The sequence below is a fragment of the Passer domesticus genome, chromosome 9, assembly GCF_036417665.1.
Source record: "Passer domesticus isolate bPasDom1 chromosome 9, bPasDom1.hap1, whole genome shotgun sequence".
NCBI classification, from domain to species: Eukaryota; Metazoa; Chordata; class Aves; order Passeriformes; family Passeridae; genus Passer; species Passer domesticus.
In genome coordinates this window covers 16,779,004-16,799,868 of record NC_087482.1, presented here as the reverse complement: position 1 = coordinate 16,799,868, position 20,865 = coordinate 16,779,004, and the positions used below count along the sequence as shown (strand labels likewise).

At 51.0% G+C, this 20,865-nt stretch overlaps 1 protein-coding gene and 1 long non-coding RNA gene across 2 annotated transcripts in view; one reads left to right on the top strand and one right to left on the bottom strand.

Annotated features, from left to right (window-relative positions):
- Nucleotides 1-20,865, top strand: part of LOC135307699 (uncharacterized) — a 75,582-nt gene that overhangs the window by 34,832 nt on the left and 19,885 nt on the right. The window lies entirely within an intron of this gene.
- Nucleotides 7,548-10,205, bottom strand: LOC135307248 (uncharacterized). The gene is made up of 5 exons (XR_010367958.1): nt 9,459-10,205; nt 9,186-9,257; nt 9,001-9,099; nt 8,376-8,541; nt 7,548-7,845 (listed from the first exon to the last, which is right to left on the bottom strand). It is a non-coding gene; the product is annotated as an uncharacterized LOC135307248 (long non-coding RNA).

Below are 20,865 nucleotides of genomic sequence, written 5' to 3'. Positions count from 1 at the left end.
TGGCAGTGACTGCACAGGGTGCCCACGGTGGGGAAAGGACAGAGGGGGAGAGCAAGGCTCCAGTGTGTCCTGAGAGGGCCTGGCTGTTTGCCCTTGGATCTGGGAGATGTCGCCGCAGAAGGAGGGCAGGAGGGACAGAGGGAGGGATGGAGGGATAGCGGTGGCACTGCCTGCTGCAGTTTGCCCCCGTGCTTTAGGGAGGATTTCCTCTGTGTGTGAGGGAGAGAGCCCCGGGGCCCTGGGCTACTCCAGCCACCCCTCCCAGGGATGTTGCTGAGGGCAGGGAAAGAGTGTGGAGAGTGACCAGGAGCCAGCCCAGAGCTCCCCAGGCCCCTGGGCAGCTTTGGCCATGTCTATTCACATCTGGCTCCCATGGCCTTAGCCGACTCCCTGGCAGTGCCCAGTTCTCTGTGGCAGAAGTGGATCCCAGAATGCCACTGAGATCATTCTGATCTCTGCTCCCTTCTAGACTGGAATCATGAGTTGGATTTTTTTGAAGCCCTGCTGGAAAATGGCTTGAAATTCCTGGAGGATGCTGGAGGTTATTCCTCCGTGTGCCTTTCTTGACAGAATAATCAGTGTCAATGTGACAAGAGCTCACTCATAAGCCATTTCCCTTAACATTATTTAAGGGCTGAAGGATTCTGAAAATCTTGCCCTGCTCCCTTCTGGAGTCCTGAGGGATCCCACAGGATCGCTGTCATTGGGAGGAAGGAGCATTGATCTTTCAGTCTTCCTCCCGTGTGCAATGCCAGTGTGTCCTTCCGTGTGCTCTGTGCAGCCACAGAGAAGAGCAGAGAGGGAAGGGGCCGGGCCCAGGGCTGTGCCCCGGGGCTGAGCCTTGTGGGCAGCCTGAGGATCTCCTGCAGTGCCACAGGAGCTCTTCTGTCCTGCCTTTCTTTGCAGCTGAACCTGCCGGTGAAGGTCCCACATCCAAGACTGAGCCTCTGGGAGATGCTGAGGGTAGGTCAAGGCCTTTCCCCTGGGAGAGCTGCCAGCTCAGAGCCCAAAGATGGGCCAGGGAGGCAGCGCTGCAGGTGCCAGCACAGAACCATGCACGTGTGTGCCCTCGGCCTGCACAATCCCCTCACCGCTGCTGCGGCTCAGTGGTGCCCGTGCAGATCAGCAGAGATGGCAGAAGCTTCTGTGGCTGTTGAGTTACAGGTGTGTCTGCAGGGAGGACTTCTCCAGCTCCAGGGCTGGATGCTTGGCCCCAACCCAGCTCCCATGGCAGGGGTGAGTAGTGTGTCCCTGCTGACCCCACAGGCTGAGCCCTGCTTTTGTGGGATGCATTCCTGGGAAATGGAACTACTTTCTCTTAAGGTCCTCCAAAAGGAAAGACCCAAGATACTGCAGCCAAAATGTCTCATGAGTCAGATGAATTCCTGACACAAACACAGAAGGAAGCACCCGGAGGACAAGGTGGGTGCCTTTCCCTCATGCTTCCCCTGGCACTCAGCAGCCAGGGGCTTTGGCTGCACATCTGGACACGCCGTGCCCGGCACAGCAGGAAGGGATCCATGGCAGCCTCGCTGCCCCGCTGCTGCTTTCACGCCCTGCAGGGCTGTTTCCCAACCTGGCCTGGCTGCAGCTTCTGCCCAGCCTCTGCAGGATGGAATTTGGCATTAGCTGATAGGGTGCCCCAACTGTACTGTGGGCCTGAGATCCCCTGCCATTTCCCAGTCTCTGCGAAGATCAGGAGATGCAGCTGTTTTCTCAAGGGAGTGCACTGGCCCAGCCCCAATTACCTGGGATTTTTCCTGATCTTTACCTGTGACTTTGACAAGCATTGCCTCATGAAGATGACACATCCCCAGTGGGGAATGTTTCCATTTGATCCAGTTGTCCCTTTTTTCCTTTTTCAAGTGATGGACCAAAAGGCTGTGCAGAAGGAGGAACACCCAGGGAGAAGCAGTGGCTCATTGGCAGCCCCTGCAGCAGAAAGGAAGGCGATGCCAGACACGGGCACAGGCACAGCAGGTAATTGCTGTGCCAGGCTCAGCCCTGGCCGGGGCTGTGTGGCAGCAGCTCTTCCCCCAGGGCCTGCCCTTGCCCGGCCCGGCAGCAGCCACAGCTGGAGGCGCCTCGGCTTCCAGGCCTCTGGAGCTGGTTCAGAGCCCCGGGGAAACGGGACTGGTGCAGCAACGTCCCTGGCGCTGCAGCTGCTGCTGAGCTGGCCCTGAGTGCCCAGAGGCCCAAGGCACAGGAGCAGCCCCGAGCGGGAGCCCAGCCGCCAGCCCAGGGCCAGAGCCAGCCCTGGCTCCCGACTGGGCAGGGGCTGCGCTGGGTCCTGACAGGGCCTGAGCCTGTCCCCTGGGGCTGGGGGAGCTGTGACGGGGCAGGGAGGGCCAGGGCTGGCAGTGGCTGCTCAGGGATGGCTTTGGCCCGTGTCCCTGGCAGCAGCCACTGCCCAAGCAGCTGCGCTGCCCCCGGGCTCTCCTCCCGGCCTGCTGGGCTTTGTTGGCTGGCACAGCCTGTGCCAAGGGCCGGCAAGGTGCCTGCAGGCCCCAGCTCTGGGGGAAACAGAGAACGTCCTGCCCGTATCCACCGTGCTGCCAGCTCAGCAGTGCAGCACAGCACGGGCTCACGCTCCCCATCGCTCCCACAGATGCAGCCGGCACCACAAGACCTGTTCCCAATGCCCAGGATGGCCTCGGAAGGGGTTTCTGTCAGGGAACCGGCTGCTGGCTGGGGTTACTGCCAGGCGTCCTTTGTTTGGAGCTTGTCTTCATGTTGTGCTGCTTTGGAATCGGGTATTCCTGGAACAGAAAACAGTGAGTGTTTTGTTGCTCTCCCCCACAAACAGCTTCTTTTGAAAGTCTAACGTTGTCAAGGAACATTCCCATTGAGGCTGCAGTGGGGTTGTGGCCAGTCCATGATTGTCCAAATAACTCTGCTGAGGGTTCTGCTGCTGCCCAGTGCTTCCATTGGCCTCTCAATTGCTGGGCCTTGTCCTGGGGGCCCCGCTGGGGCTGCAGCCAGAGCTGGCTCCCACTGAGGCTGCCTGGTCAAGAGCAGCCCCAGGGGCACAGGGCAGACGCAGAGGGAGGTGGGGAAGAGAAAGAGCAGGGCCGAGGTTGCCCTTGAAAGGCAGAGGCGCTCTGGGGCCCGCTCCTGGCCAGGGACCCTGCCCAGAGCCGTGCCCTGCTGGCCGGGGCCTTGAGGGGCAGCTGTCCAGCTGGGCCCAGCTGTGCCAGCAGCTCCAGCCGTGCTGGGGAGCCTTGCCAGCTCTGGGCCCTGCTGTGCACGCGGTTCCCTGTGTGCCACTGGCAGCTGGGGCCTCAGCCACCTCCTCTCTGCACAGGAGCACCTCTGGACAGGAGTTGGAAGACGGTGGCTGCACCTCACACCAGACAGCGTGAGCAGCTCCTCCAGCAGCAGGAACGGCCTGAACAGCCCTCTCAAGTCTTCTGTGAAGAGGACCCCAGAACAACCAACTACAAGGGAACCTCCTTTTACCCTGTAGATCCCACTGCCACCTGCTCTCCCCATGGGCCTCCCCAAGCTGCCTTCATCCCTTTTTTTCTCTCCGTCTGTCCCATCCCAGTCAACTCGAGTACCTCTAGGGACCCCAGGACCAGCCCAGCACCCTCCAGCCCTTCCTGAGACCAACACATCCCTTCCTCTGCCCCTGAGCCCCCTGGCCTTGCCCTCTAAGCAGCACTGAAGGTGACACCCCACCCTCCCCCCCCCGCTTGCAGAGTAGGCAATGGCCCATTCCTCTGTTTAAATAAAGAGAAGGATCTTTGTTCTGGTTGGAAAGCAAAACCAGTGAGAGACTCCAAGTCAGAAATACAATTTATTAGAAAAAGGGAAAAAAATCAAAACACATGCAATAATACAAAAGAAAAACCACTGACAGGGTCAGAATACAGCCTGCTGACACCCTGCTAGTTAGGGTGGTGGTAGCAGTCCAGATGAAATGTACTTGTGGAAGTGGTGATCCTGTAGAAACAATCTGGTAGCTCTCATCCTCTGGAAAAGCAGTGGGTAAGGGCGGCGGTTCCTCTGGGAATCCAGTGGAAAGACTGCTTGTTGTGTCCCAAAACCCAGATTATATCCAGCTGGGGATGCTTAGCTCCTCCCCCATGGGCAGAGCATCTCACAGTGGGCTGATATCATTCTGCCTCATGCTGTGGGTCCTTGATTAGCCATTAAACAGAAATGGCTCTGGGAGGGAGTTATTTCTGAGTCATGTGGCAAGACATTGATGGGCCCGTTAACAGGAGATGAGGAAGAAACAATGCCCCTCCTGGTTTCAGCAGCTCTTCAGGATGGCATTAGAATACATCTTTACACTGCAACCCAGGACAAGTGGTCACCCCAGTGTCCAGGTGGCAGCAGCAGCAAAGGCCACCCAGCACCAGCACTGACTGAGCTCCATGCCCAGGAGGAGCTGTGGATGCCTACGGTGTGGGCAGGCAGAAGGCAGGCCAGGGCTGCTGTTGAAATGGAGCTTTTGGGGGGGTTCAATTAAGTTAGCAATATGGACTAAGCATTTAAATTTTAAATTGTAGAATTATGTGTTGAATTTTAACCTTTTACTTAAGAAACCTCTGCCAAGGTACAAAGAGCATAGGAAAATGCAAATTTCTGAAGCTTCTTGCTATGAAGGACAATACCAGTGTCATAAACAGGGCAGGAGATCTTTCTCCTTTTTAATGCCTTTATTAAAAAAATTCAGCTCAGGTTGTGGGAAACGACAGGTCGCCCGCACCCCCGCTGCTCCCAGGAGTGGCACGGAGGAGGAGGATGATGCAGCTGTGTCCGCTGGTATGCAGGCAGAGCTGGGGCTTCCGTCCTCGAGGGAGTAGTGGGAATTCCGCTTCTTTGGTCTAACATTCCAGGTCCTCTTTCTAGCTGACATCCTTTCAGGTTAGGGTGAGGAGTAAAAAGGATCTTAGCAGATACTGGATTAAGTTCCTCATCTTTAGACATTACTTAGGTTTCTTAATTCCATGTTGGCTTGTTGTTTTTAGGAGTTTTTTTCCTGGAAAATTGCAAACTTTGGTGAAATGCACTCTCATCTGCATACTAGCTCTGATGTCACCCCCCCACCCTGCTACTTGCTTGCTCTGGGGAAGCAGCAGGGGGACAATTGCGCTTGATTTCTAACCATTAACAGGTAATTGAAGAAAAACTATTAACAAGAGGTGATTGCAACATGAAGCTATCAACAACAAATAGTCAACATTTCAACTCGCAACAACTGGCCCAACCTGTTTAACTTTGCAGCCTTAAAAAAAATGGATAATTTGTTGGGGAGAACACACCAGGTGTGGAGACACGAGGCTTGACTCCATTTCAGAAGGCTGATTTATTATATATTCTATTAAAATACTACGTTAAAACTATACTAGAAGAACAGAGAGGAAAAAATGACCAGAAGGCTACAAAGAAGAAGAACAGAATGGAATGCATAACAAAAATCTTGTGACTGCTCACAGGCTCAACACAGTTGGCTGTGATTGGTCATGAAGTGAAAACAATCCACATGGACCAATGGAAGATGCACCTGTTGCATTCCACAGCAGCAGATAGTTATTGTTTGCATTTCTTTCCTGAGGCCCTCAGCTCCTCAGGAGGGGAAAAATCCTAGGAAAGGATTTTTAATAAAATATCATAGCTACAGATAACTTTTTTACTCATAACACCAGGAGCAGACCAGGGAATTCAAGAAACCTAGACTAAGGAGCTCCTCTGTCTCCAAGCTGATGGACAGAAGTGGTATGTATTCCTTTCCTTTTTTTAGGGTTGGCTACTGATAAATTACATAAGAGACGTCTTTGTGTTTAGTTTTGCACAAGCAGTTTGCAAGCAATCGTCTGCTGGGGAGAGGCCGGTGGTGGGGGGTCCCCAGCTGACAGAGCAGCTGGCGGAGCGTTGGTTTGAACTGTGATTGTGTATGGTTATCATGTCTGGATGTGCGTGCTTGTGTGTGTGTGTGGGTGTGAGTGAACGGTGAAACACGCTGGGGGGAGTGAGGTCTTGGTTTAGTTTCTCTGGTAACTGTTATGAATAGAAAATTGTATTTTTTTTAGTTTCAGAGTTAAAAAAAAAAAAAAAGGCAAGTCAAACCGGTCAGACTCCTTTAGGTTCGCTGCCAAAGAAAAGCTCTTCGAATACCTGTTAATGGCTGGTGATTAACTGATTGTTTCCCTGATGCTGGCCACTTACCAAAAAAAAAGACACCAGGACAGACCCCTCCGAGGTAATGAAAATAGGAGTGACATCAGAGCCAGTATGCAAATAAGAAATGCAGTGCGCCTTGGGTTTTTACAGTTTTACAGTTTTTACAAGAAAAACCCCTAAAATCACGAGCCAACAAGTGACTTAAGTGACGTCTAAGGATGGGAGCATAGTCCCGTACCTGCTTGGACCTTTTTATTTTCTCACCCTAACCTGAAAAGAAACTGATTAAAGAGACACCCCGGGTTTTTAAACAAACAAGCGACGACTCCACGACTCTCCTGTGAGGACAGAGTCCCCAGCTCTGTCTGCAGACCAGCGGACAAAACTGCATCATCTTCCTTCTTCGTGCCACGCCTGGGAGCAACGGCGGCAAGGGCACGACCTGTCAATTTCTCCCTACCTGAGCTGATTCTTCTTAATAAAGGCATTAAAAAGGAGAAAGATCTCCTGCCCATTTATTTCACTGCACACCTTGGGAGAGATCCCAAACCCTCTGCATGCCTCACACAGGATTCCAAATCCCTTGCGTGACTTGAAGTGGACCCCAGTGCCCTCCATGCCTCAGAGGAAACCTAAAATATCCCTGGGTGTACTGCAAGGGACCCCAGCCCCTCGTGCACCTTAGGGGGACTGCAAAGCCCCCACGTGTCCTACAGGGAAGTCCAGGCCAGCTGTGCCGAGTGTTTCGACCTGGAAATAAAGTCTGGTTGCACCTGGGTTGTTGTGTCTCTGGGGCTGCTATCCAGCCCTGTCGGACCCTGAGGCCACCCTTCCCTTCCCTTCCCTTCCCTTCCCTTCCCTTCCCTTCCCTTCCCTTCCCTTCCCTTCCCTTCCCTTCCCTTCCCTTCCCTTCCCTTCCCTTCCCTTCCCTTCCCTTCCCTTCCCTTCCCTTCCCTTCCCTTCCCTTCCCTTCCCTTCCCTTCCCTTCCCTTCCCTTCCCTTCCCTTCCCTTCCCTTCCCTTCCCTTCCTTCTGGCCCTGGCTGAGAGCAGCAGACCCTGTGCAGCACCCTGCATTGGTGATGGCCCATCAATTAGGTCCTATCAAGTGTGTGTTAATTAGGGAGAAGCTTTGTTTTGCCTGCTGACATTGCTGGTCAGGCTGTGTCCCTGGAGATACTCTTGATGGCTTCCCTCTTTTCCTGGCCATGGCACTGGAGGAGGTCTGGGCCCAGATGATCCCACGGAAGGAAATGTCCCTCAGCCCAGGGACGCTCAGCATGGGCTGCCCCATCCCCTCGGGGCCCCACCGCTGGTCACAGCAGCCCCTGCCTGGCTCCTGCCTGCCCACACCATGCCCATCCCCAGCTGCCCCTGGGCAGGGAGCTCAGCCAGTGCTGGTGCCAGGTGGCCTTTGCTGCTACTGCCATCAGAGACTGGGGTGACAGCTCCATCTCTTTATTGAAAGGGAAGAGGTGATTTTGGAAGCTCTCCAAGAGTGCTAACTTGAGCACTTCTAAATCCTGTTCTAGGGCTGCCCACCTTCAGCCCTGCATGGAGTGCTGGGCCTGTCGCCTCCAAGCACCACAGGGGTTGGAGGGGCAAATATACACTCATCAGACTCATAATCGGACTCAGAACTGCTGCTATAGCTCTTTTGGCTGTAGAGGTCTCGTGACCAGCCACCAGCTTTCAGCTTTTCTTCAAGGTGGTGTCTGTGAAGAGAGGAGGTGGCTGAGGCCCCAGCTGCCACTGGCACACAGGGACCCTCGTGCACAGCAGGGCCCAGAGCTGGCAAGGCTCCCCAGCACGGCTGGAGCTGCTGGCACAGCTGGGCCCAGCTGGACAGCTGCCCCTCAAGGCCCCGGCCAGCAGGGCACGGCTCTGGGCAGGGTCCCTGGCCAGGAGCGGGCCCCAGAGCGCCTCTGCCTTTCAAGGGCAACCTCGGCCCTGCTCTTTCTCTTCCCCACCTCCCTCTGCGTCTGCCCTGTGCCCCTGGGGCTGCTCTTGACCAGGCAGCCTCAGTGGGAGCCAGCTCTGGCTGCAGCCCCAGCGGGGCCCCCAGGACAAGGCCCAGCAATTGAGAGGCCAATGGAAGCACTGGGCAGCAGCAGAACCCTCAGCAGAGTTATTTGGACAATCATGGACTGGCCACAACTCCACTGCAGACTCTCTGGGAATGTTCCCTGTCTATGAGCAGCCTTTAAAGGAAGCTGTTTGAGGTGGAGAATCGCAAAACACTCACCATTTTCTCGTCCAGCAATACCAGATTCCTGCACAGCACATCATCAGGCACAGTGCCGCACCAGCCACAACGGCCATCAACTTAATCAAACAAGGTGTTCCCCAGCAGAAAACTCTTCTCATGCTTTTCCAGATGATGTCAGAATGTGTTGAGGTGCTGGCTGCATCTGTGGGAGCAATGGGGAGCGTGAGCCCGTGCTGAGCTGCACTGCTGAGCTGGCAGCACCGTGGATACGGGCAGGACGTTCTCGCTCCCTGTTTCCCCCAGAGCTGGGGCCTGCAGGCACCTTGCTGCCCCTTGGCACAGGCCTGCTCAGTACCCAAACCCCCTGAGCCTGCATGCCATAATTCCTCTGTGCTGTGCCCTTCTGCTCCAGGCAACACTTGTCAAAGACATGGATAAGGAGAATGGCCAGGGTTTTGGAGCTGCTCCAGGGCCCTCTCTCCTGCACAGAGCAGCCCCTCCAGATGTGCACAGAGACTGGGAAATTGCAGGGGATCTTAGGGTGTGCATGGCCTGTGGTGCATGGATGCCTTCCCGCTGTGCCGGGCACGGTGTGTCCACATGTGCAGCCAATGCCCCCAGCTGCTGAGTCCCAGGGGAAGCATGAGGGAAATGCACCCACCACGCTGGCTGTCCACATCACTCAGGAGTTTTTTCAGATATTTGGATTCCTCCAGGGATGTACAAGCTCCTGTAGGTTTCTTCTTCCGTCTTGGAGGACCTTAAGAGTAATATTTCCGTTTCCCAGGAATGGATCCCACAAAAGCAGAGATCAGCCTGTGGGGTCAGCAGGGACACACTACTCACCCCTGCCATGGGAGCTGGGCTTGCATGCAACATCCACCAAAGGACCTGGGAAAGTCCTCCCTGCAGACACACCTGTAACTCAACAGCCACAGAAGCTTCTGCCATCTCTGCTGATCTGCACGGGCACCGCTGAGCCGCAGGAGCAGTGAGGGGATCGCGCAGGGCGAGAGCACACACGTGCATGGTTCTGTGCTGGCACCTGCAGCGATGCCCCCCTGGCCCAGCTTTGGGCTCTGAGCTGGCAGCTCTCCCAGGGGAAAGGACTTGACCTACCCTCAGCATTGCCCAGAGGCTCAGTAATGGACATGAGCTGGGAAGCTGCACCACCTTCACCAGCAGGTTCAGCTGCAAAGAAAGGCAGGACAGAAGAGCTCCTGTGGCACTGCAGGAGATCCTCAGGCTGCCCACAAGGCTCAGCCCTGGGGCACAGCCCTGGGCCTGGCCCCTTCCCTCTCTGCTCCTCTCTGTGGCTGCACAGAGCACACGGAAGGACACACTGGCATTGCACACAGGAGGAAGATGGACAGCTAAATGCTCCTTCCTCCCACTGACAGTGATCCAGTGGGATCCCTCAGGGCTCCAGAAGGGAACAGGGCAAAGTTTTTAGAATCTTTCCACTCTGACTTAACCTTAACAAAAATGGCCCATGAGTGAGCTTTATCCACATGGACACTGATTATTCTGCCAGTAAAAATGGAAATGCAGAACTTGCCTCCAGCATTCTCCAAGCCATTCAAAGTGTCATTAACCAGGACTTCCAAGTCATGTAAGTCGTGATCCAAATCTAGAAGGGGGCAAACACCAGAACCACTTCTGTGTGTGCTGGGATCCCCTTCTGCCTCAGGGAACCGGGCACTGCAAGGGCGTCGGGTAAGGCTGTGGAAGCCGGATGTGAATGGACATGGCCAAAGGTGCATGGGGGCCTGGGGAGCTCTGAACTGGCTCTGGTCACTCTCCACCCTCTTTCCCTGCCCTGTGTAAGATTCTGGGACAGGAATGGGAAATGCGGCTACCCAGGGCCCCTTGGGACACTCTCCCTCCCACAGAGGAAACCCTCCCTAATGCCCTGGGCAAAGCCATTCCCAGCGCTTCCCGGGGAGCAGGGAGCGCTGTGCCGGGAAATGGCAGCCAGGCTGCCGGCTCACCTGCTCGCCGCGCTTGCAGCGGAGCAGCCTGGGCAGCCCTGGCAGGCAGGGCCACGGCCAGGAGCAGCAGGAGTAGGAGGCGCAGAGCAAGGGCCATGTTGCCTTGCCCTCTGCCAGTCCCGCAGCTCTTGCTGCCACCGCTGTCCTGTCACCACTGTCCCAACCTCAGCACCGCTGCTGCCACCGCCGCTGCTGCCGCAACAGTTGTGCTCAGGGACTGACTGCTGCCTCCTTGTGCTGCTGTGCAACCACGGGGCTCTGGGACCTCTGGCACCTCTGTGACCTCATGGCCTTAGCTGTACCCCCAGAGTGTGCCCCCATCTGTATGAATGGACTGCCCTGATTGTTTTGCTTTATCACAGTTCCATTGCTCAGAAAAACCTTATTTTTCACCTGCTGACATTGCTGGTCAGGCTGTGTCCCTGGAGATGCTCTTGATGTCTTCCCTCTTTTCCTGGGCATGCCACTGGAGGAGGTCCAGTCCCAGATGGTCCCATGGAAGGAAATGTGCCCTCAGCCCAGGGATGCTCAGCATGGGCTCCCCCATCCCCCCGGGACACCTGTTGAGACAGGAGGTGGCTGAGGCCCCGTTGCAGCTGGCACACAGAGGCCCTCCTGCACTGCAGGAGATGCCCACCGTGCTCAAAGTTTGCCTCTGAAGACAGAGAGGTGAGCTTGTGAGACATCCCAGAAAATATCAGGGAAAAGGTTTTAAGTTGGTTGTTGTCACTAGGTACAAATCTTCAGTGAGAAAAGAGCCTCTCCAGTACACTGGGTGTCTTGTCATGACTTCATTCTTCTTAGAGCGAAGATTACCAATTAAATGCAATTTTATTTTTTATTCTACAAGTGTAAAAGTGTTCTAAATTTTTCTAATTCGAAAAGTATTTTGAAGAATCCTAAAGGACAATAGAAAAATGTAAAAAATATTTGGGGATTTTTTTCCTATGAAAAATAATGCTGAATATTTCTAAAAATTTCTAATATGTCAAAATGTAAAACAAAGACAAAATGGGGTCGCTTTTTCTCAGGAGTCCTATGTGTGGTTGCCGGCTGCCCCTCCTGGCTGTGCCAGACAATCAGCTCAGCCAGTGCTGGTGGTAGCACACAGACACAGGAGCTGAAGCCCAAAGATGTTGCTGGGCTCAGGCCCTTCCCTGGCAGGAGGGCCACAGCATCTGTCCTGGCTGGACACCAGGGCCAGCACCTCTGGGGACAGAGGCTCCTGTTCTGGGTGGTGGTGGCAGCAGCATGTGCCCAGCAATGAGCTGGTCATGCAGCCATGGCAGGGACAACGGGCACTGGCAAGAAGATGCAAGATGACAGGTCCAGTTCTCCATGACTGAGGCCTTTGGCCGGTCTTGTGAAGCTGCAGAGGTGCTCCTGTGCAGAGAGGAGGTGGCTGAGGCCCCAGCTGCCAGTGGCACACAGGGACCCTCGTGCACAGCAGGGCCCAGAGCTGGCAAGGCTCCCCAGCACGGCTGGAGCTGCTGGCACAGCTGGGCTCAGCTGGACAGCTGCCCCTTATTGCTGGATCTGGATCTATGTAGAAATCACAAACAAGACAGTACTACTCCGGAATGTGCCTTGAGTCGTTTCATTTTCCAGCATCAGTCTCATTATATGGTTATGACAATGGGAAGATGCAAGCATTTCACATCCCAAGCAGCAGACCAAGAACTTAATGTTGCAACTTACTTTAAAAGTTTCCTGGCCAATACAAAACCGAAAACCTATTGACATTAGTTCCATCCAATTACTATAAGCACACATTCCTTTGGTTAAAATAATGCTTGCTTATTTCAAATACAATATCTGCTTAAAAGACAATGCACAGAGCTTCATTATTATTAGCTTAGAACTTCCTCACGTTCAACTAGATAGACGTTTCTGCAGGTTAGGGAGTTGTTCTAGACAAGTGTTAATACATAGACCATTGCTCTCTAAGTCTTTACTTGCCTACTTCTTATACAATTTTTCTGCTGACAAATCTTATGATTACTTTTTAGCTCTAATTGCAGTTCTGCTGTCACTGATGCTTGCCTTTTGCAGCTTTCCCAAAACCCTCAGATTTCATGGATTCCCACAATTCTCCCTCTTGGTTCAACTAAAAAGAAACTTTCCTAACTGTCTCCTATATTAACTCCCTTGCGTTTTGTAGCTTTAATATATCTGCTTGTTACTTGCTTAAAGCTTCCTTTTTGCTCACATTAAGTATTGCTATATTACAACACAGCAATTTTAATGCTGTGAAAGTCCAGTCAGTTCAAAGGGCATAAGTCATGTCTGATAACAATTACAAGTCATTGTTAGAAAAATCTCGCCTGTTCTAAGGTTTTAATTCAAAACCTTTTTCTATGGCTATACCTTCATCTACCATCTCGGAAAGATTTGGAGAACTTTCTGTGAATCTATTTCCTACTTTTCTCTCTTGTATGATAAAAATTTCTTTGATAGTTTTGTCCATCATTTGTCGCACCAAAGTCTGCAAGGTGTCACTACTAGTATGGCCACCAAAACACTCTGCACATATAGACCTATCTTACAGAGTTCCCTTAGCCAAGGTGCAAAGCTCCATTCTTGGAACAAATCATCTAACTATGACAGACCATCTTCTTTAATTTGAGCTGTCAAATCCTTCAGCTTTTGTATGCTGTTTGGATGGATTCAGAATGCTCTGACAGGATCATGCAACAGAATCCTTCAAATTCCTCACAACCGTGTCCATGTGCCAGTAAAAGAAAATCTACTGCTGCCCTGTTTTGAAGGGTAGCATGTCTAACACTAGTAACATCTGTCAGCATATCACTGATTGCAGTGGGTGTGGCATTAGTTTCTTTACTCAGCCAACATCCAACTCAATCTCATTGTTTCAATGCCCTTGCTGAAGCCAGTTGGGGTAAAAACAAACCTGGCAGCCTGGGCAGCCCTGGCAGGCAGGGCCACGGCCAGGAGCAGCAGGAGGAGGAGGCGCAGAGCAAGGGCCATGGTGCCTTGCCCTCTGCCAGTCCCGCAGCTCTTGCTGCCCCCGCTGTCCTGACACCGCTGTCCCAACATCAGCACCACTGCTGCCACCGCCGCTGCTGCCGCAACGGTTGTGCTCAGGGACTGACTGCTGGCTCCTTGTGCTGCTGTGCAACCACGGGGCTCTGGGACCTCAGAGCCTGCTCTGACATCATGGCCAGGGTGGAATTGTTTGGGAAGGTGGATCTGCCTTCTTCAGGAGGGAGCTCATCCTGCCCAGCTGCTCTGCCCAAGGGCTGTGACACAGTCCCAGCTGAGCTGATCCCACAGGCTGGGACATGAAGGGATGCAGAGCAGCTCTGCCAGGATGGACTTGGGGTTGCTGCTAGAAGAGAGGCTGGACGTGAGGCAGCCATGTGCATCCAAAGGAGAGTGCCCAGCAGGTTGAAGGAGGTGATTACACCTCTCTGCTCTGGTGAGACCCCACCTGGAGTACTGTGGAGGAGGTTTTACAGTGGCCTCTGTGAGCCATCAAGATGTTTGATAAGAGGATCCACGTTAACCCTGGAAATAATTTTCTGCCAATTTTCTATGTCATTGACATAGAAACCAAGAAAGAAAGAAGGATAAATAAGAGAAACCTGCAATGGCCTATTCCAAGAAGAGCTTTGTAAGAATGTAGAAAAGGCATGCAGGCTAGAATAAAAACAGGGTTTGAAGCCTTCTGGAAATGGAGTGTGTTTCTTTGTAGTGTCTCGGTCTCTACCACGACAGAGTACTGCATCCTGCTGTGGGTCCCCAAGACAGGAAGGATCAAGTCCAGAGGAGGGACAAAATGTTCTGAGGGCTGGAGCCCTTCTGCTTTGGAGACAGGCTAGGAGAGCTGGCAGTGTTCAGCCTGGAAGAGAGAAGACTCCAGGGACACCTGATTGCTGTCTTTCAGGGCCTTATGGGGGCTTGTAAACAGATGGGACAGAATTTTTAGTAGAGCCTTTTGTGACCAGACCGAGGGTCTTTTAATCTAAAAGATGGTCAATTCAGACTAGATGAAAGAAGCACATATTTTACACTATTGCTTTTGAAACCCTGGCACAGGTTGCCCAGAGAGCTGGAGATCCATCCCTGCAAACATTCAAGCTCCTGCTCTGAGCAACCTGACCTAGTTCAAGGTGTCCCTGTTCACTGCAGGCCATTGGGACTAGATGGCCTTTAAATGTCCCTTCCAAGCCAAGCCATTCTGTGCTCCTGTGCACCATCAAAGCAGTGCTGCATTAGTGCTGGGCTGATTGTGCTGGCACCTGTATTTTGGTTGTTGTGCCATTTAGCAATTGGCCACGAGAGGTTTGATTGGCTTGGCAGTGAAGTCTGCAAATAACACACAGTGTGCTCAAGGAGAAACAGGAGAGCAACACGGCTTCCAGTTCAGATAAATGTCAGCATTTTGCTGCCCATTTCCAGTTAAGAAATACAGGAATGTCCTGAAGATCCCTTCATGTGGGTGCATTATTGGCCATATCAGTACTTGTGTTCTGTAAAACAGGTTAAGTTGTTACAGCTTCTTGCCCCATTTATCCCTGGATAAACCCCAAATACTGCATTGCTCCTTGTCTACTTTCTTCCAAATCAAGGCAAATTTTGTTCATTACTGAGTGGGACATAGTCATCTCTTCACAAGCAAATTCCTCTTGCCATTCACACAATGGCTAGACTGCTTTGTTGATTTGCTCTAATCGGACTGTAATTAAGGCCTACCTTTCACTAGAATTAAAGCTGATGCATTGGGAGGCAAAGTGTTCAGTCATTTCTCCTGGAGTCTGACACTGTAGAGAGTTGTTCTGTAAGTAAATGACATCTGAAGACAGGTGTAGTCTACCATACTTCTGGCATACTAGAAGTGAGAAAAAACCCTTTGAATCAGGATTTTATCCTTTCTTCCTCCACCTCCTCCTCCCAGGAATTTTAATCTCTGAGGTCTAAGCTCTTCAGCTGCCTCACAAACATTCTTTTAATTCAGGCAGGCATCCATGCATTGAGCCACAAATCAGGACCGTGGTGTGAACCTTGAAGCAATGTAGGTTTATACCACTGAAAATAATAATCCAATACCCAGGTTAAGCCAAGCCTATTGGTTATTTCTCAAATAACTCTACCTATCCTCAGTGATGTTTCAAAAACCATCATTGTGAAAGCTAGGAGCAGGGAGAGAGAATGTTATCAAAATTAAAAATAGAGCTTTCTCAGATCTTTATATTCCTATAAAAAGAGAGTCCAAACTATTCATCTATGGAACATTAAGTAAGAAGTGAACAAAAGACTGTCAAAATAATTGCTTGGGGAACAAAAAACCCATAAATAAAAACAAGCTTAAATGTAGATAATAAGTAAACCATCATGCAAAGAAAAAAAACAGACCTGCCAAAACTAAAACAAATAAGGCTGTTTCATCTGTCTCAATTAAAAAAAAAAAAAAAAAGAAAATAAAACCTGAAAATAATCAGAGATTCTCAAGGGCATTACTATATATAGAAACTTCCTGGTATTGGGAAAAACATGAAGGAAAGTGTAGCATGCAATTCACAGATGTAACCTAGAATTTGTTAGGGAGGGCCAGGGCTGGCAGTGGCTGCTCAGGGATGGCTTTGGCCCGTGTCCCTGGCAGCAGCCACTGCCCAAGCAGCTGCGCTGGCCCCGGGCTCTCCTCCCGGCCTGCTGGGCTTTGTTGGCTGGCACAGCCTGTGCCAAGGGCTGGCAAGGTGCCTGCAGGCCCCAGCTCTGGGGGAAACAGAGAATGTCCTGCCTGTATCCACCATGCTGCCAGCTCAGCAGTGCAGCACAGCACGGGCTCACGCTCCCCATTGCTCCCACAGATGCGGACGACCCCACAACACGTGTTTCCCATGCCCAGAAGAGCCTCAGAATGGGTTGCTGTTGGGGAACCCTCTGTTTGCATGTGATAAGGGCAAGTCTGGCTATCTGTTTCTGCCAGGAAATTATTTGGAAGTGCTCAACTGAACCTCAACTCAGAGTTTCGGCACTGCAGTTCATGTCTTTGATTGTAATTCGGTCCTAGCAGTCAGTTTTATACCCCTCCCCTTATTTTGTATTGTTATAGCATATTTTATTACCAATAGGTTGCTCCTTTACCCCATGTGTTGGTTTTGCCCCACTTGTCCATCTCCCCAAAGACCTGCCCTTTTGTTCACTGTTCCTCCTCCCATTGCATGTCAGTCCCTCTCCAAGCCTGCCCCTTGCTCTAGAAACTTCCCTATTAATTTTGCATCCTTCGGAACCCCATTGGTTTGTTTAAGTTCTTCCCCTCCCCTGTAATCCCCAATTGGTTTAAACCTTGTATTCCCCGCCTGGTGTTCCACCCTCAGTTTCTCCCAATTGGCTAAAAATTGTATCTTGCCCTGGGACCCTGCCAAGTTTGTAAGTTGGTGTATGCCTTTAGTGCAGTGTTGGCCTGCCCCTGATGGTCTGTAGAATAATCACCTTTGGAAAACATAGAGCAGACCTCACCCCGTTCCTTGTCCCTACCCTCAGGGCAGTCCTACCCCCAAGGCAGTCCACCTGTGCTGTAGAGCAGCTGTGCCCTGCAGCCACAGCCCAGATTCGACAGTTTTCTGGGGGCAGCCCAGTGCCACTGTGGGTGTGGGCAGCTAGTGGGGCTGAAGAAATGGGGCAGCACAGCACTTCCCAAATCAGCTCTTCTGCTGCTATGCAGAAGAGTCCCTGAGTGCCACTGGCAGCTGGGGCCTCAGCCACCTCCTCTCTTCACAGGTGCTCCTCTCCATCTCCAGAAGACCAGCCTAATAACGCAGGCAGCGAGAATTTGAGCCATGACCTCAGCTCTCCACTTCTGCCCCTATCTGCCCTGCCATGGCTGCAGCAGTGTCACGAGGCCATCCCAAAACCCACCGCTCCTCAACGAGAACCTCTGCCCCTGAGCCCCCTGGTCCTGTTCCCCGGCCAGGACTGAAGGTGGGCAGCCCTTGTCTGGCAGGGCAGGGAGTGGCCCACATTTTATATTCAAATAAAGAGTTGGAGTTTTCACAGTTATGTCTGGGTGGTAGCAGCAGCAAAGCCCACCCGGCACCAGCAGTGGCTGAGCTCCATGCCCAGGAGCAGCCGTGGATGGCCACGGTGTGGGCAGGCAGGAGCCAGGCAGGGGCTGCTGTGCCCAGCGGCGGGGCCCCGAGGGGATGGGGGAGCCCATGCTGAGCGTCCCTGGGCTGAGGGCACATTTCCTTCTGTGGGATCATCTGGGCCTGGACCTGAAGAGGCACAAAGGGATATTTTGGGTTGCCTGATGAGGGTTCCAGGAGTCCCGGATGTTTTAAATGAATTAGCTTTTTCTGATTAATACGGAGAATTTATTCCATAATTAAAATTCAGTCGTAGAAAATCTAGAAGCAAATATCAGATTGGCCCTGAAGCAGGCTGACAGCGTCAGGTGAGACAGGTGGGGCATTTGTCTCCCCTGTGCATCACGAAGGGACAGCTCTCTCAAAGTCTTTTTTGTCCATTTCCAAGCTCCAAGCGGTGTGGAGGGCAGGAGTTTTTCTGCTTTCTTATGGTTGTTTTTATCCTTTTTGCATATTCATGTATTTTTTCCTTTCTTGCTGCAGCTCTTGCTGAGAGTTTCCCCAAAACTGGTAAAAAATTCACTTTGTTAGAGGAAAATCTCCTGGAATATGCATTCTAGGAGGCACACATTTATCTTACAGATGATGCAAATCAAATGCACATTGCTGAGGTTTGGTCAGAGAAATAATCTTCTGGAATCAGCATTTCTGGGGACGAATATTCAGGCTAGGATTTTGGTGCATGTTGATTGCCCTGAACCCTCCTTTGTTATGCTAGGATTTTCATTAGGCGAGATTACTGTAGTCTCAGCATGAATTTGTGCATACAATCTATCAGAATCCCTCCCTTTCTCTATTAATTTATTAAATTTGTACTTTTAGGATACACTTTGACAAAGCTTACTTATTTTCTAATTTTATGTTTAGTATTTATAAAACTTGACAACTACACTTTCATACTACTAGTCAGGGTATAAAATTAACAGCTCTTCTCATAAGGTAGATTATTCTAAATCTTTAATTTCTTTTCTTTGGATTGTCAATTATATTTTTTTATATCAATGCATTTGCTTATTGTAATTTAGATATATTTTGACTCCATAGTCGTTTAAGGCTGGTAATATTTGTAAAATAAGTTTTTCATGTTTTCTTATGTTGCCTGCTAAAATGTGTCTTTATAACTCTCTCCTGTTCTTGTTTTCTAATTCTTGAGCAATTTGCTTTATTCTACTCTCAGGATTTATTTCTTCTCTATCTCTTGCAGAGCAAAAAGTTTTAATATATTGCTTACAAATTTTGCCATTTTATTCTTTTTGCTCTATTTCACATTTTCTTTATTCCAGTGTTTTTTACTACTCATAGTGCACCTTCTGAATTTGTTAAAATTATAGCGTACTACACTAACTTGGGAGTGTGCATATGGCTCATTCTTTTTGGGCTTGGATGACTGATACAGTGACAATAATCCTCTGCAGTTTTAACTCTCTAGCTCTCTCAAAGCCCCTTTGGGTTGCAGCCAAAGGGCCAAGATGTGTATCTTCTTGGTAGCAGAGCTTACACCTTGGGATCTAGTCACTGGTGTCATTCGTCTCATTCTCAGTATTTACTTCATAAGATTTATAAGAGCCTTTTAAATTGTTTTTCAGGATTTAGGATAGCACCTGCTTATTTCTAATTGTTATAGTTTTGTTTCTTTGACATTTTAGCTCTAAAGTTGTAATTAGTCTGTACACTTCTCTTTCTTTCAGCTATACTTGGCTTTTTTCCTTTATTTTAATTTGATCCTTATTAAATATCTAATGGCTTTTGTTATATCCTATCTGATTTAATGTTACTTTTAGTGTTTCTTGGAACTTAAATCTGGTTTGTATCTTATATACTTAATTTTTTTCCGATTTTTCACGAATCATATTATTGTTCTAATATATTCTTTACAGTGTTTCATTAGCTTTTACTTCTATTTCTTTTGTCTGTTATAACAAAAGCACTAAAATATTTTATTTTTTGAAATAAATTTGCATATCACACCTTAAATATTCAGTTCACTTAAAACAACCTCATGAATAATACAGTTTAAAATAAAATATTTTACTTCTCATAACAATGGGTTGTACAGCTTACAAGCTTAGGTATTAACATGCATCAGTCTATTTTACTTCAAGAAGTAGTGGTGACTTTTTAGTGAGGTTTGGCTGGTGTTTCTGTTGGTGGATTTACAGGTCTTCTGTCCTGCCTTTCTTTGCAGCTGAACCTGCTGGTGAAGGTGGTGCAGCTTCCCAAGCCACGTCCAGGACTGAGGCTCTGGGAGATGCTGAGGGTAGGTCAAGGCCTTTCCCCTGGGAGAGCTGCCAGCTCAGAGGCCAAAGCTGGCCCAGGGAGGCAGCGCTGCAGGTGCCAGCACAGAACCATGCACGTGTGTGCCCTCACCCTGCGCGATCCCCTCACCTCTCCTGCGGCTCAGTGGTGGCCGTGCAGATCAGCAGAGATGGCAGAAGCTTCTGTGGCTGTTGAGTTACAGGTGTGTCTGCAGGGAGGACTTCTCCAGCTCCTTTGCTGATTCCTACACAGAAGCCTGGCAACCATCGCAGAGGTGAGTAGTGTCTCCCTGCTGACCCCACAGGCTGAGCCCTACTTTTGTGGGATCTGTTCCTGGGAAATGGAATCCTGTTGCTCCAAGGTCCTCCGAGGGGGAAGGACCAAGCTACAGGACACCAGAAACCTCATGATCCATCCGAAAACATGAGGCAAATGCTGAAGGAAATGCAGTAGGCAGGAGAAGGTGGGTGCATTTCCCTCATGCTTCCCCTGGGTCTCAGCATATTGGAGCTTTGGCTGCACATCTGGACACGCCGTGCCTGGCACAGTGGGAAGGGATCCATGGCAGCCTCGCTGCCCCGCTGCTGCTTTGACGTCTTGCAGGGCTGTTTCCCAGCCTGGCCTGGCTGCAGCTTCTGCCCAGCCCCTGCAAGAAGGCATTTGGCATCAGCTGACAGGCCGCCTAATTGCACCACAGGCCTGTGATCCCCTGAAATTTTCCAGTCGCCGGGTAGAACAGAAAGGGCAGCAGTTTGGGGAAGGGAGGGCCCTGGCCTTCCCAAAATGTTTATAGGGATTTCCTGATTCTTAGCCATGTCTTTGACAATCATTCCCTCCTGAAGGCGCCACCTCCCCAGTGGGGAACAGCCCCACCTGATCCAGCTGTCCCTCTTCCTTTCTCCAGAAGTGGATGCAGAGGCTGGGCATAAGGCGGCATTTCCCAGAGGAAGCAGTGGTTCCATGCCAGCCTCTGCTGCAGGAAGAGAGGCGATGCCAGGCACAGGCACAGGAGGTAATTGCTGTGCCTCTGGGCCTGAGCCCTGCTGAGGCTTGAGCTGCTCTCGCTGCTGCCTGGCAGTGCAGGGACAGCCTGGACAAGTCAGGCACAGCCCAGGGGAATTATCCCAAGCAGGCTCGGGGCACTCAGGTACTGAGCAGTCCTGCTGGGGT